This window comes from Mastigoproctus giganteus, chromosome 3 (genome assembly GCF_048544385.1).
Source record: "Mastigoproctus giganteus isolate SK-2022 chromosome 3, ASM4854438v1, whole genome shotgun sequence".
Classification (NCBI taxonomy): Eukaryota; Metazoa; Arthropoda; class Arachnida; order Uropygi; family Thelyphonidae; genus Mastigoproctus; species Mastigoproctus giganteus.
In genome coordinates, this window is record NC_143577.1 from 43,668,286 (window position 1) to 43,684,439 (window position 16,154).

Consider the following 16,154-nt stretch of genomic DNA (forward strand, 5'->3'; position numbering starts at 1 on the left):
CCACTTTCTGCTCCACATCTAACACAATTTTTACAGCTTTCTCGAGACGAACAGGTATTGCTATACTTTATTTGGCCACGCGCAACGGATAGCCTCCATCATTCGGCTCGTTAAGGCAAACAGTAACATTCCCAAAGTGGAGGTCACATTGCAGGGAGACGCCAAGTCCAGTCACTGGACCTATGATAAATAGACATTTACTCGGAGGAGGTCAGTCTTGGGTCGATGCAAATGTTCATCGGTCCCTTTTGCCCTTGTAATATCCCCTCCGATCGAGACAGAGAGGCTCCTGCATGTTGTCCATTTTATCCTCTTTTCGTCCCTCGGGTGTCATACGTTTGGTCTTTCCAAGCAGAAAGATAAATAACTTGGAGGAAGCAGGAGTGTGTATTCTTGGAAGAGATCAAACATCGTTTAGATTAAGCTAATTCCGATTTAGAGTCGAACGATCCAAGTAAATTGTCTAAGCGCTCAGATTTATCCCACAAATGCGAATCTAATGAAAACATTCTTTCTGATATATTCCCACTTATAGTAGACCCCCAATTATTCGGGGTGGTTGAGAAATATATTTGTCCGGATAAACGAAACTCCGGATAATTCGCAAAAAAAAAAAAAAAATAAAAAAAGAAAAAGAAAAATACGTGAATCTGACAAAAACCTAACTTTATTTACTTACATACTGTATTCATATTTATAAAAATATAGTACTACAGTATGAGAAGATGTGACATTAATACGAACATATATTTTTTTGAAAAGGAATATAATGAAGTTTGTTTTTGACCCTTGGTCTCCCTTCCTGTATATAAATTTTGAAGCGTCATCTTGCCAGCGCGAGCGGCGTGTCCTTTTCTGCGTAATCGATTAGTGACTCATTAAAGTCGGAACTTTAGAAACTTTTTTCGTGTTTATTGATCAGCTTAAGATTTTGTTCAATAGAAAGAACGGTCCTTTTTTGTGTTAACATGAAAAATGAACACAGAATCGAATTAAAAAACTCGGAGAAGAATATTAAAATTGACCATAATTAGTGAAACTGAGGGATTACTGAAATATGGCTAGCTAGCTGGGGGCAGATAGCAAAGGTCGGATTGCGATTTCTAAGAAATTCAAGAGTCTTTTCTGCAAAAACATATAAACAGTGTAAGCAAACAATGCCTGCAACGAAATCCAAGTATTTAATTTTTTTTTTTATCTTACTTAGGATTCCACGAGCCTCAGAGAGTTCGGTTAATCCTCAACCCACTTAAGCCGTCCCCGGATAATGGAGGTTTAGCTATAATAGTATCTGCATAAAGAAATAATCTTTGCATGTTTTAAGGCTTCGTTTAATGTGAAAATTTTTTTCTTTAGTGTAAAATGAGATGTATGGGTGAATACATTTTCTGGTGAATGAAATTTTCTAGTGTTTTTTACAATTATTCTGTTTGGGTGTATAATGTTGATAACTATTAGCATTCAATAATAAACACCTCTCTCTCTCTCTCTTCTTTGCAATCAATGATCAGTTTAGTTATAGGTTGAAGTATGGTAAACGCTATCAACTTTCCACTTTTCTTTTTGTTACTTGTTTCTGTGATTTTTGTATCTTTGGTTTGTTAGTATCCGTAGAGGAAATATTTTAGCTTATGGGGCAAATACTACGTTCTACACACACACACACACACACACACACACACACACACACACACACACACACAAAAGAGCCGTAGGACAGTGAATGATTAACCTATGTGTGTGCAGTTACATGAGTACTACATTTTCATGTAACTCTGCATGCATAATTGAATCGTGTAGAAGATTAGACAAAAATCGAGGAACACAGAAAATACGTAAAATATTCAAGAATCAGTCTGTCGGGATCTACAACGTGTGCCATAGCTTAAATGGCATGTGTTACTTCAAAAATGCAGCTGAGCTTGTAACAGACTCATCATATAGAATCGAGTCTTCAAGGTAAATCTCCTCATAGCACGTGTGCTTCAGAGCACGTGTGGTCAACATAAACAAGATGTCCAGCTCAACCAAATGTACTGTATTTCAACATGTTCCACCACGAAATTTTAGAGAACCTCACGAAAGGCGTCTACAGTAAAGAAACAGAACTAATGCATGCTAAATCATCCGTTATCCCGTATAGATATTTTTTTTTATATTTGCAGCCGCTTCTCCTTCCTCTCCCTTCCGCATCCTCCGTATTTCATCGGCTCATGAGTGTTTGGTTGAATGTTATTTTAACTTTATTGTCACTTTTGTACTTTATGTAATGTACTTTAAGTATTGTCATTTCAGACCAGCCATTTACCATCTCTAGAGCCGTCCTACTTTCCAATCTCAATATCCCTCCATGACAGACAAAAACTATAAGAAAATTCACATTAGTAACATAATTCACATTAGTTCAATTGAGCCGACAGGGCTAACCAGGTGGGTAAAGTGCCTGCATGGTAACCCAAAGGTCGCGGGTTCGAATCCCGCCTCGGGCTTGGATCAAAGTACTGCAAAATCTTGGGAGGTGCATTATGGCCACAGAAGCCGATGCGCCAACTACCAAAAAAAAAAAAAATTAGTCCAATTGCTAACAGGAAGATTGGATGCTCTTAGCGTAGAGGAGGTTCCTATGGACTGGAGACGTGCAAATGTATCCCCAATTTATCAAGGGGATCATAAATGACATGAGTAATTTACAGACCTGTTACAGACTCCATTATTTTGCAATTAAACTGCAGTTACAGCATGGATTTAAGGGGTGGTCTTGTCTACCCAATCTGATAGGTTACTATGATGCGGTGACCAAGGAACTGGATGTAAAAAATGTTTTTTTTTTTTTGACATCATATACGTGGATTTCAGGAAGTCTGATATTGTTGCACATAGAAAACTTCTGTACAATCTGGAGCAATGCGGCATTAAGAGCAAGTTATTGCTATGGATAAAGGGATGGTTAAGTGGAAAAAGACAGAGAGTGGTTATCAATGGGCACTGCTCTTTGTGGACTAATGTTATTAGTGGAGAGTCCCTAGGGTTCAGTGCTTGGCCCATTGTTGTTTTCAATATTTATTAATGATATTGATGAAGGTATATCAGACTTAATGTCTAAGTTTTCAGATGATACAAAGGTTGGCAGGGTGGTTAACGATAGTATTGACAATATGCTACTGTAACAAGGTCTGAAAAAATTAGATCGATGGGCTGAAAAATGGCAGTTGAAGTTTAATGTTGACAAATGCAAGATACTACATATGGATAGCAGTAATCCCAGAATAACTTATCAACTGTGTGGTACTACATTTAGAGTAGTGGAAAATGAAAAAGACCTGGGGATAATTGTACAATCAGATATAAAATTCTCTGAGCAGTGCAGTCATGCAGTCAGGACAGCTCATTGGGTTTTGACAATGATATACAGAAATTTTGCTAGCAGAGATGAGGAAGTGATTATCCACTTGTACAAAGCCATTAGGTCGCATCTTGAGTACTGTATACAGGTCTGGGGGCCTCACTTTAGGGAAGATATAGAACTGTTGGAACGGCCGCAGAGAAGGGCAATCAGATTGATGAAGGGAACAAAAGGGTGCTCTTACATCGAAAAGCCTCAAGTCTGCAAATTGCAGCGTCTGGAGACTAGGCACCTGCAGGAAGATCTGATTGAGGTGCTTAATACTTTGAATGGATTGAGTAAGCTAAATGTTAATGGCATTTTTTCTCTTGCTGAGACTTACACACACACACATGAGGGGGCATGAATTGAAGTTAAGGAATGATGGTTGCAGGATGTGCGGAAGTTTGCATTCAGCAAGCCGGTGGTTGATTGTTGGAACAGGTTTCCATCTGTTGTTGGAAGTGGATGGTTTGAATAAATTGAAGGAAGAACTAGACAAATTCTTGGAGGGTATGGATAGGTGAAGGGTGTAGTTTTCTTTTTTTTTTTTTGGCTGATCTATATAAGCTTGCTTTCTTGCATAATTTGCTACTACTAATGCTACTACTACGTAGACAGTTGGACTCGCGTCGTGTCCCTCTCCCAGGATGTTTTTCTGTGTTGAATATTACCTATTGGACACATCTGATCCGCTTTGGAGACTGAAGCAAGCATGTACTAATTACAATTACACTACAGCAATGATTTTGTATAAGTACATGGCTCTGAGGTTAGGACTTGTAAAGAATCATTCAGTTTAGAAGAAGACATTAAACGTAAGATGCTCTGTTGGTTGCCGTTGTGTTAGCCTGAGTTGGACCTTGGCAGCAATTAAATGTTTATATTGTAAATAGCGAATATAATGTAATGTTAAAAGCTGTACTCGTTTTGGTGCTACTCCAGGCCTTGTTTGGACTCAGCACTATTATGAGCAAACTTAAGTAAGTAGTGATAAATGTTAAATTGCTATAATTTAAGCATCGAGTTCCATGTTTACCTAAAAATATGTAGTGGTACTACTATGGGTAACTATGCCACTTTATTTTATTTTTTTCTCTTTATTTATTATTATTAATTAATTTATTTATTTATTAATTTATTTATTTATTATTATTATTTTTTTTCGCTGGCTTCCAAGTCTGGGCAACCTGGGAGCGAGATTGCTGGCACCCACCCGTATTGCACTACCTCCGGTGGGGTACGGGATTTTGTGCACATAAGCACATATAGGACAGTAGACCCAGGCTGGTTTCATCTTTCCTGGGGACGGGCACCAGGCGGAAGCCGCCCAGGCGTTCGCTGCTCCCTGGTGGCGAAGTGGCCTAGAGTTTCTACACCAACGCAGAGAACAAAGGTGGAGATGGGCTACTGCCTTGGAGCCACCATCACCACACACACACACACACACACACACACACACACACACACACACACACACACACACACACACACACACACACACACACACACACACACACACACACACACACACACACACAAGATGGAAATGTATATATAATTGTATATAAATCTATGTAAGTTTTGTATATATATGAATGTATGTAAACTGTGTGTATTAATAAATGGAAATGGAATCTAATCATTATGAATTACAATATAAATATAAAATAAATTAAACAAAAAATATATAACGTGATATAGGCTCATAAGAAAATGCAATGAACCATGAAATTAATTCCGGATAGTACAAATTGCCAGGTTAACTTTAAGTGATCATGTACGAGGTGTAGTTCAAAAATAACTTCCTTTTATTTCTCATAGGCTTGTTACTTAGTATAAGACTTTACTAATGCATCCTGCTTTTCTCTGTAGTCTTTCTCTTTACATACATTTGTGAGCGTCAATGACGCGACGAATTTTTATGGGCTTTATCCACAACATGGGCTAGTTGATCGATCTATGGAGAGGACTGAATGTTATTTTTTTCCCTCTCTGAAACTCAGTATTCGTCCAGAAAATAGGAAAATTGGCCAATACATGCAATTTACAGACATAATATACTGCCACCTGATAGCCTTGAAGATCTAAAAATATGAGGGTATGGAAGTTTCGGTCCTATTGTCATTTAGAAATTCCATGATATTGTTGGCCTTGTGATCTGGTGTGTTGTCGTGGTGCAAAATGGGAACGAGTTCTCTCAACTGCACACAAAAGTTGATTCTGCAGACCGTCTCGGTATTACTGTACGGTTATTATGATATTCTTTGAAACAGGAAACCTTTCCTTGTCCTAAAAACTGCATACAGAACTTTTAATGCAGCTTTACGGAAATATTTTTGGTGGCGGCGACTCATAATGTTTTCATTGTTTTTTCTGTCTTTTGTCTGTACAAAGAACTCGTCAGTGGTGATTTCCCTGCTTAGAAATTGCTCTGTATCTACGCATCACGTATCAGCAAGAAGTAGACTCTCCTGGCTTAGCACGCACTAAGCCAGCCAGTTTACTATTTTTCAGCATCCAACTTCCACTGGACCCAAGATGCGCACTCCTCTGGCAGCCCCAAATCTTCATGGATAATACAGAATGATATTCCATGGGAAAGGCCTTTCTTTGTACAGATGTCCCTATTTGTCAATCGTCTGTCCAACATGAATAGTTTTTCTACACAAACTGTGTTTCTGGTGAGCGAGGTCTGCCAGGCCATAGTTCATCTTGAAAGGCCTGCCTACAGTGGCGCGTTTACTTATAGGCGCGCACATAGGGTTCTCGATATTTGGGGGCCTTTGAAATTTGGAATATACATGCAGATACATAAAAGTTTGTAGCAGTTGGAGCCCCAAAATCCCACAGCGCCTTAGGATCCCAACTAATCTAAATGTGCCGCTTCCTGCTTGCCATCTTTAAATATACGAATGCACTGAGCCGTGCCATCGGAAAGTACATAGTCACCATAAAGCGTAACGAGTTCATAATGGATGCATTTTCGCCTTTTGCGAACAGAAACTTAACTACTGCTCGCTGTTCCACCAGAAAATTCAGATAAAGAACAGTCCCTGAAAACACTTTCGCAAAAATTTCGCAATGGTCATGCACACGTAGCGGAAGGTTCTCATTTGCACAGAAGATTTCAAGGTGATGATTGATGGCAGATATAATTACGTTTGGACTGCACTTGTATATATACAAGGTGCAGTCCAAACGAAACAGTTAATGGAATAATATTAGTAAAAAGTATACAAGTTTGTGATACAGACGATTCTCTAATAAGCATTAACTGTTTCGGTTAATTATCTATAATTTCAAATTGTTTTGTAAACTGCAAATGTGTAAATATTAGTAGACGGTAAATAATAGTAAACAGATATGTTCAATAGGATATACAGGGAGTGGTCAAAATAAAAACACTTGTGATAAGAGTTACAGGTGTGCACTGATATGGATTTGGGCCACCTTTTTTTAAAAAAACAGCTTGTGTTCCACCTGGAATAGATTCAAATAAATCTTGAGCTGTCTTAAGAGGAATATTGGACCATTCTTTCTTGGAGAAACGTTTCAAGCTCCTTAAGTGATGAAGGTGGAGGAAATACGCTTGTCACTCTCCTCTCCGAATATGCCCACAGTGGCCCTATAATCTTTGTCTGGTGATTGTGCAGGCCACGGGCAATGCTTACGCTCTACATTCTGCTGTGTTCAAAAAGGTTAATGATCTTATAAAATGTTCCACTTCTGTATCTTGTACAACCGACATTTGGACATGCACAAACAACCAGAAGTCTTTCTTAAGTTTGACAGCACAATGGATTAATAATGAATTCAACTATGCTTCCTCTTTACTTGCTTGACGAGAGATTTCTGGGTCTCATACAGCTAGCAAAGTGAAGCTGATTGAGGAAATATTTATGGAATGAAAAATTAGTAAAGAAAAGTTTAATGCAGTTATCACTGACAAGGGAACTAACAATGTGTAGGCTATAAGTGATTTAGGAATCACAAACATACGATGTTCTTTTCACTTGTGTGTTCAGAAAGCTGTTATAGCACTGGGTAATGCAACAGAATTGCTGGTCATAAGCAGAAAGATAGTACTGTAGGCCACTTTCATCATTCTTCTTCAGGTAAAGACAAGTTACACGACGTACAAGAGACTTTGGAACTGCCTTTTCATGTACTTATACAAGATGTTCAAACAAGATGGAATAGCAGCTATTTCATGTTAAAATGGCTGTTTGAACAAAATAAAGCCATAATACTGTATTTTGCAGAAAAGAATACCAACATAGCAGGACTTACTAACAATCAGTGGTTGCTTGCAGAGAAAGTAGTTCATTTGCTAGAACCAGCTGAAGAAATAACAAAATTGATGTGTCTTGAGAGTGCAAGTATTTCTTACATGATACCTGCTGTAAAAAGCTTATCATTCAACTCGAGGGAAGATGATGAAATTGGTGTGTATGCATTGAAAGCTGAGATGAAGATGGAAATTCAGAGGCGATTTTGTTATCTTGAAAGTCAATTACATTGCTCCATTGCCACATTTATAGATCCTAGGTTTAAGGCCAAATTTTTCTCAAGTGATGATGTGAAGCAGCAAATTCAAGCAAAAATATTAGAAATAAAAAATTTAAGTGAGGGCACTGATTTTAAATCTGCTTCTGAAAATATTCAGAAAGCATCTTCAAGCAGTGCACAATGCTTCACTTCGTGGGATTGCTTCAATGAAATTTCTTCATCACGTCAACCAAATCTTCTACTCCAGAAGATGAAGAGGAGATAAGGGTTTACATTAGTCAGACACTATTAGAGAGGAAGGAAAGCTCAACAACTTGGTGGTAATGCCACCATCAGCAGTACCCTATACTAGCAGAAATTGCAAAAAAAAAAATCTTGCCTCTCCACCAACCTCAGTTGAAAGTGAGCGTCTGTTTAGTATCGCAAATGTGCAGTGCAGTGACCGTAGGAGCAGTCTAGCAGCTGATAATGCTGAGTTGTTGTTCCTGCACTATAATGTCAAACTTTGAAAATTTGACTACTTATATTTTTAATGACAAAATTGTAATAATAATTAAATAAATATTTTTTGATGGAATTTCAGATTTATTTATCTATCCCAGAAGTTAATTCTATGCCGGTAATATTCGGCGTCTGCTTCGGCCTCGGCCGAATATTGATTTAACACTCGGCCATTCGGCATTAGCCCAAAATATGTATTCGGTGCAACCATAGTATATATGTGGACATTGTGTCCATAATTTGTTATTTAGAAGCTCTGCAGACTAATGGAGTATTTGCATGTCACAGAATCTCACAAAGAATGATAAGAAAAAAAAGTGCAAAACTGACCACTGGAGAAAATGAATTGAGGGTTCCGTTCCTGCTCAATTTTAGGAGATATGCTTTCTGTAGTGCTAGTACACGGTGTAGATCCGTAGTCAGTTTAAAGTACAGACGCATGTTATGTGTGTTCGAAACTAAATGATAAAAATTTGTTATATTCTAAAGTGACAAGAAGTCTCTATCTTTTAAATTCCTCTAATTTAATTTGGCCGCCCGGAGTATGAACGTACAGTTTATTTATTATTTGTTGTCACCAAATTTATTATTATTATTATCAGCAGCATCCGTTCATCATCTGTAGATTGAAACACATCATTTGCCTGCAGATGCAAACATAGCGGGGTGTACACAGTCAGCAAGCAGTTGACGATAGCGGTAGGTTGTTCCACAGTGATAGGTTGTTCCACATGCACCAGGGGTCCAAGTTCCTGACAGTGAAACATGCCCCACACCATACAACTGCCTCCATCGGCCTGCACTTTTGATACCCTGCATGATGGATCAAGAGCCTCATGTTGTTAAGGCCAAATCCGTACACAACCATCCACGGTGTGTCGTAAATAACGTGACTCATCCGACCAGCACACCTTCTTACAGTCTTCTAACATCCAACTTGCATGCTCTTTGCACCAGTCGTTTACTCCAATGGGTCGGTCGTCTGCTGGTATAGCCTATACGTGCGAGCATGCGACGCATGGTCATGCCAGATGTTGTTCCGGGTTGGCTCATGTTGTATTGGGTAGTCAACTCTTCAACAGTGCTGCGCCTGTTCGCCTGTACGAGTCGTCGTACCCGGTGCTCTCATCTAACATCAACCTTTCGCCGACCTTTGCAGTTTTGCTGTCGGGTAGTTGTTTGACCATTTTGACGCCAGTCCTGGTACACTTTAACAACGGCGGCTCTCGAACAGCCCACCAGTTCAGCCGTTTGGGAAATTGAGACGCCAGCTCGTTGAGCTCCCACCATCTGTCGTTTTTCAAAGTCCGATAAATCCTTCCTTTTACTCATCATGCTCGGAATTTTACTACCTACTGAGCCACTGACATCTTATCTATGCTACGTAGGTCGACTAACTGCGCACTCTTGTACCTCACATGGTCAACGGGTCGCATTCAGTTTTCATAGGGGTAGTCAATTCAGTGATCACTCAGTGTATATCAATGAATTGGTAGGTTTGTTTTGTTTTGTTTTATTTAGTTGTTGGTGCATCGGCTTCTGTGGCCATAATGCACCTCCCAAGGTTTTTTGCAGTACTGTGATCCAAGCCCGAGGCGGGATTCGAACCCGCGACCTTTGGGTTGCCAGGCAGACACTTTACCCACCCGGCTAGCCCGGTCGGCGAATTGGTAGGTATCATTCAGATTAGAATTGAGACCATGTATATTTGTGAAATGAACGAGGAAGTGTTTGGGAGGTTTAGATCTTTCCCAGACAAGTTTGTTCTATTAGTTTGACAATTCACGATGTATTCAGTAGTAAGGAAAAGGTGGGGAGGCCATGCTGTATGATGTAATGAAATTTTGGATATGGCATACATCTCGTAAGAATATACCCAGCTCCTTGACATAATGTGGCCTCGAAAATGCCCCGCATACCCACTATTCGGTTCCCTCCATCACTTATCTGACAGTCTGCGCGGGTAGCATAGTGGTATCGTCACCGTTCTCCCTACACCGTGTGGAAAAGGCCCGGGTTCGAATCCCGTCGATGACGTAAGGAACTTTAATGGGTTTTTTTCACGCCGTGGCTGAGTTCGTCAGTCTCAGGTGTAGATAGCAAGGTCTATTTTCCCCAGAACGGGACGGAGTTATGATCAATTACTTGGACGTGTAAACCAGTGATTCTGATACTTGCAGAGAAAAATGCCGATTTTTGGCTTAAAAAAAAAACTCGGACCCGTGTGCTACTGTACTTTCGCGTTGGCCACTTGCCTGTATGAAGTCACTAAGCTAATCGGGATCGCCGATCCTTCTCTTTAAACAGTCAGAAGATTCTTCTGCCAAACGTTTCGATTCTTGATTATTGTATAGTTTTCCTTCATCCATCTTTTCACTGCCAACTACTGTTCACCGACAAAGTGATATGGCATCTGGGGTAATACCCTCTTTGAAAGTCCTTTGAAAATAATACCTTTTTTGAAAGGCATTATTTTGAACACTTTTTTAAACACTGGTTATGTATCTTGACTTATACTGGTTGCTATAGACGTTAGTAGTATCTGTTAAGCTTTGTTCCTCCGTCGTCCTGTGCAGAAAAGTTGGTAGGATCGCCATCTTCCCCACACCGTGTGGAAAAGACCTGAGTTCGAATCCCGTTGATGACGTGAGGTATTTTTATGGGCCTTTTTCACAACGTGCCTGAGGTTTTTAAAAACTCAGGTTTTTCGTCCAGCAAACAGAAAATCGACCTCAGAACTCGCAATTTACAGACAGTATACACGGAGCAATATGGCCTTAGTCGCTGATGCTCCTAAAACCCTATTACAACAACAACAACTCGTTCCTCCGACCGCCTTGATCTAGTTAATTTTTGTCTTAGGGATATCTGAATATTCTTCAGTGTATAGGTCGTATGTAATGCACTAATGTCTCATCAGTATGGATAATCTGAACAGTAAAAAGTTTAGAAGGGTAAGCAAAGGCGAAAACATTGAAATGGTATTTCTGAAATGTTTATATATATAAAAAAAAAGGATAAGTGCGAATAAAAAATAAAGAAAAGAAAAACACAAGTTTAAAAGACTCTCGTATGGGTGCCGTAACCAAAATTCCCAAGTGCGACAATTACCTTAATTCCTCCACACTTAAGCTGAAAATGCTGCTTACTATCGGGGAAGGACGTCTTCCACCAACGGTGACAGTGATGAATGCGACACGACAGACGGCACATCCATCGTTCTTAGAGGCCAACTGGTGACAGTGGTGTCACTGACAGTAGAGTTGGTGCGCATCACATGTCGGCAGATAGGCCGCAGTTTGTGTCACAGTCAGGACTTTCGGCAGGACGTGAGGAAAGAGGATAGCCACATTTTGTAACTGTGGTAATGAGTGTTTGAAGTATTAGAGGTCGAGGGATGAGAAGTGTAGTCTATCACTCTTCTTCGCCAAGCTGCAATAGGGACTAATGAAATATTAAAAGACTACTCTGTTGTGTTGCGAGTGGGTGGCTTGTTATCAGCTGTCAATTTACTACATTAAAATAGTAGATGAATAGTACATTTAAATAGTAGACTGATGGTCGCAGTCTGGTAATAAGATTAAGCGATGGTTCTAAACAATAGATTTGCTTGATTTCTTTTTTAACTTTTTCGTGTTAGATGGGTGTAAACAGTTATTTTCTGGATTATCCTAATAGGTTTTATACCCACAACAAGAAACCACTACCTGGCGTATCTTTATCTTAATCTTGTTCTTGAATGAACAGTTTTCTTCGTGAGTTAGAAAATTAAGTTAACAGTATTTGTAGGGACTATCAAGTTGAATTTACACATTACAAATTGAGCTTTATGTTATGGGAACTCTTCCAGTCCCTTAGAAGCACACATCTTTCAGCTAATACAAAAGAGGTCCTTTTGCATTTAACAACCGATTACTATCCACATCTGCGCATTGTACTGTGTACTCTCTTACTTAGGATGCTAATATGCCTATTACTACTTTCGATCTAGTTATCTTTTTTTTATCATACATTTTGCTTTGAAAACCTGTAGTTTGTCCTGTAACAGATAAATACATAAAATAAAAACTGTAATTGATTCAATTCACTACATTATACCTCTCCACGTAAACAAAATAGCAATTTCTGCGTTTATATACGAAGGACTTTTAGATGAAATCGAAGAAGTTGTAAAAAAGTTTGTATTAATCACACAATGAGAAACACACGAATACTTCATTTTTTAATGTGTTCTGCTCATTATATTCCTGTTCCGTACACTTTCTTCAGCTTCGACGTAATGAATATATTTCTTTCGAGATGGTCTCTGAGCTATTAATGCACCAATAGCGTGGTCCCCCTTCTCTAACGAATAGTGACGACCTCCGTACTTTCATTGTTATCCAGAAAAAAGGGGAAATCTTTCGACACCGAGTCTGAGAATTGCGGATGAAGCAACATTTTAAACCGCACCCAAATGTATTCTCCGACATAGAATAATCAGATTGAAGCGGGTTATACGGTGTAGGCACACCCACACACTTCTGAATATCAGAAACTCTACTTCTCCTCCCACCCCGGATTTCTGACTTTATGTGATAATGTTACTGCTTTGGTCTTACAATAATACAGTGAAGATACTTTTCGGTCAGGCGATTGCGAGGTATTTTCTTGGCAGACGTCATCAGGGCGCATTGGCCCTGATCCGGTGTTCGAGCCCATTCAGGTCTGGATGGACTCTGGACAGGCCATGCAAGTTATTGGACTCTTTTCAAATCAAGACTTTGTTGCACTCCTCTGAACCGCACAGAGGGTGTTCAAATAATCTCCACATTCAAATAATAATAATGCCTATCCCACACAGAGTATGGGACAGAGCATTATAATTTGAACATGACGGGTCCATTTTCGCAAAGTTGATGTTAATCACGAAGTTGTCAGTCTCTATACGATTCGTCACTGGTGGTTTTGGTACTACAAACTAGCCTGTCGTCTGAATCCTTCCACGAGAAGCGGAACTACACTATAACCCCAGCTCCTTCGAACTTCACTGTGGGCATAATACACTCCGATAGATGACGTTTCCTAGGTGTTCTTTACACCCACAGTCGACTGTCTAATCTGAAGATTGGGTAACGTGACCAGTCATTTCGTAGGATCTGTTTCTAATGTTCCACAGTCCTTGAATTGTCATTTTCTGTGGCTGTGTGCCGCTGCAAATGACGTGTGGCGTTAGTTGGTGGTGATGTGGGGCATGTGAGCAACAGCCCTGCTATGAAAACTCATGCTATACTGTCCTGCGGACCATAAATACGCTTACAGTGTGGGGTATCTCCTATGGATATCTGGAGCTCCAATATAACATTTTCTAAGGATATATTGGCAAAAAAAAAAAAAAAAAGTTCTCTTTCATTGGAATATCTATTGTATCAATTTTTCGAATACACTGATGCTACTATAGTTAAGTCATAATGACTTAATTACAGTAGCAACGGCGTATTCAAAAAATTGATATGATTTTCTAAGGACATTGCTCTGTTTTTTTATCACTTTCTTCAGGGATCAGCGATTCCTATTCATCAGTTTTTTTTTTTGCTTATCTAATCTCTTGCGTACACTTACGTTTCTAACGCAGTTTTTGCTTACACCGACTACGGTTGACTTTTAGAGGATAAAATGGGTGACTGTTGCACGCAGTTGACAAATTGCTGATATGGCATCCGATGATTAAGCTTCTTTGAAACACCACAAGCATCTTTCCGACACTTATTCTGTTTGTTTCTTATATATTCGCTACGACTTTCGCACTTTTAAACCTATTCCTGTTTTGCTTACATCGTATGTTTGGCGCGAGTGATCGAATATTTTTGGCGGGATAGCGTATATACTCAAGGATAGCGTGCATACATTAGAAAAAAAAAGAAAGAAAAAAGATAAATAACAAAACTGCAGTACAATAAAAGCTCACTTTAACAGCTCTATGGGGGTAAGGCCATCCGCTTAAGTCGATCCGTTAAATTTGAAAGAAATAGTGTAGTTTCCGAAGTAAAATATACTATAAAAATGTAAAATATACTATACTATCATTATTTTACTGCACTTACGAGCTGTTTGGAGTAGAAGAAATGGAAATTAGCAGTATCGCACACTGGTGGTTCTGACTAAAGTTTATTCAGTGTGTGAAGAATTCTTAAGTATATTCTTTCTCGACGTCCCTACTTATGTCTAACCCGCTCGGCAGGCTTGTGGAATCGTCCACAAACCATTCTTTTCGTCTGTACGGAACCCAGTGACGTAACTGCTTCAGTTGATGGTATTTACCAAATATTCAAATAATTTCATATAACTTTCCGGGGAACCAGGATCAGCGAAATTTATTTCCGCAGTGCTTTAAATCGAGCTTCGCTGAAGCTGGTGCATTTTGCGAAATAATTATTACGTTAATGAAATTTGTTAGTGAAATTTGTCATGGAAGTCCGAATTTCATGCAACAGAACAGTGGGTGTATCAATTCACCCGCTGTTCATTTCATGGAATTAATGATGAAGTAGAGCAGTGTGTGTGCGCGGGAGTGTTGATTGGGTAAGTGCTCATATGTGATTTATAAAATATTCAAATTAGATTAATGGTACCTGAAAATTAATATTCAATAGAGGAGGTGTAGAAATTAATAGGCACTCTTTCTTTGATGTTTATTGGCTGGTTTGTTTCGTCTTTCTCTCTCTCTTCGAGAATCGGACTGTAGACAATCTAAATTCACCTGTAATCATCACATTACGCCGTTATTCTTGGGTCCAAGTCACATGTTCACACTGCCAGGTGAAAGGGCTGCTTCTCATCTTCTAGATGGCGGGACCGTAAATCGTGGATTGTCTTGCTTATAAACTTCTCTCCCGCAGCCTGTAGTTCCGCGGGAGATATTCCTTCCTGATGTAGCTGTAAACTCGTAAATGGCTAGTCATCGAAAAAACTAAAAGCCCACCGACAATCATATCTCTAATTTGGAAGCCCATGAGATCTTATGCGTCCCCCCCCAACGAATTGATATGGGCACTAGTCCGAGCACACAGCTTTATTGCGCTTTCCTGCATATGTCATATACCACGTGACCTCTTCGATTACACATTTCTGCATATCTTTCAAACTCCATAGTCCTTATAAATTGAACAGGCAAAGTATAGCAAAAAACTGTGGACGTGCTAGTTTGCATTTGCATCAGTTATATTATGTATAGGCTCAATTTTAGTTCTGTTTACAATGGATAATTAATGACACTTAGCTATAAGTTGTTCACCGTTTTCTACCATTGCACATGTTATATAGTAACTGAGGCGTTTATTTAACCACGAGCAAATCACAGTTATCATTCAGCTAAAAACATAAACAACTTAAAAGGATGTCTTATTGCGTTATGAAAAAGTAGGCCGACTACAGTTATGGTGAATACGTGTTAATAATAGCGGAAAGAAACTTCGCTGATGAATCTTGAAGGATGTCACCTTCACGCTCTGTAGATTTTAAAAATATGGATGTTGCTTCACACCATGCTAAGGAACTTACCTGTCTATCACTTTTCAGTATGACCAAGGTATGTTTCATGTTACAAATATTACAGTTAACTGCCCTGTTATATCTGTGCTGGGGAGAAACAGATTAATCCTAATTACTAATAATTCGAATATAATCAGTACTATTTAATGATTAGTTATTGAATAATACTAATTAGTTATTCAAGTACTGAGTAATTATTCAATAATTAGTTATTGAATAACTATTCAGT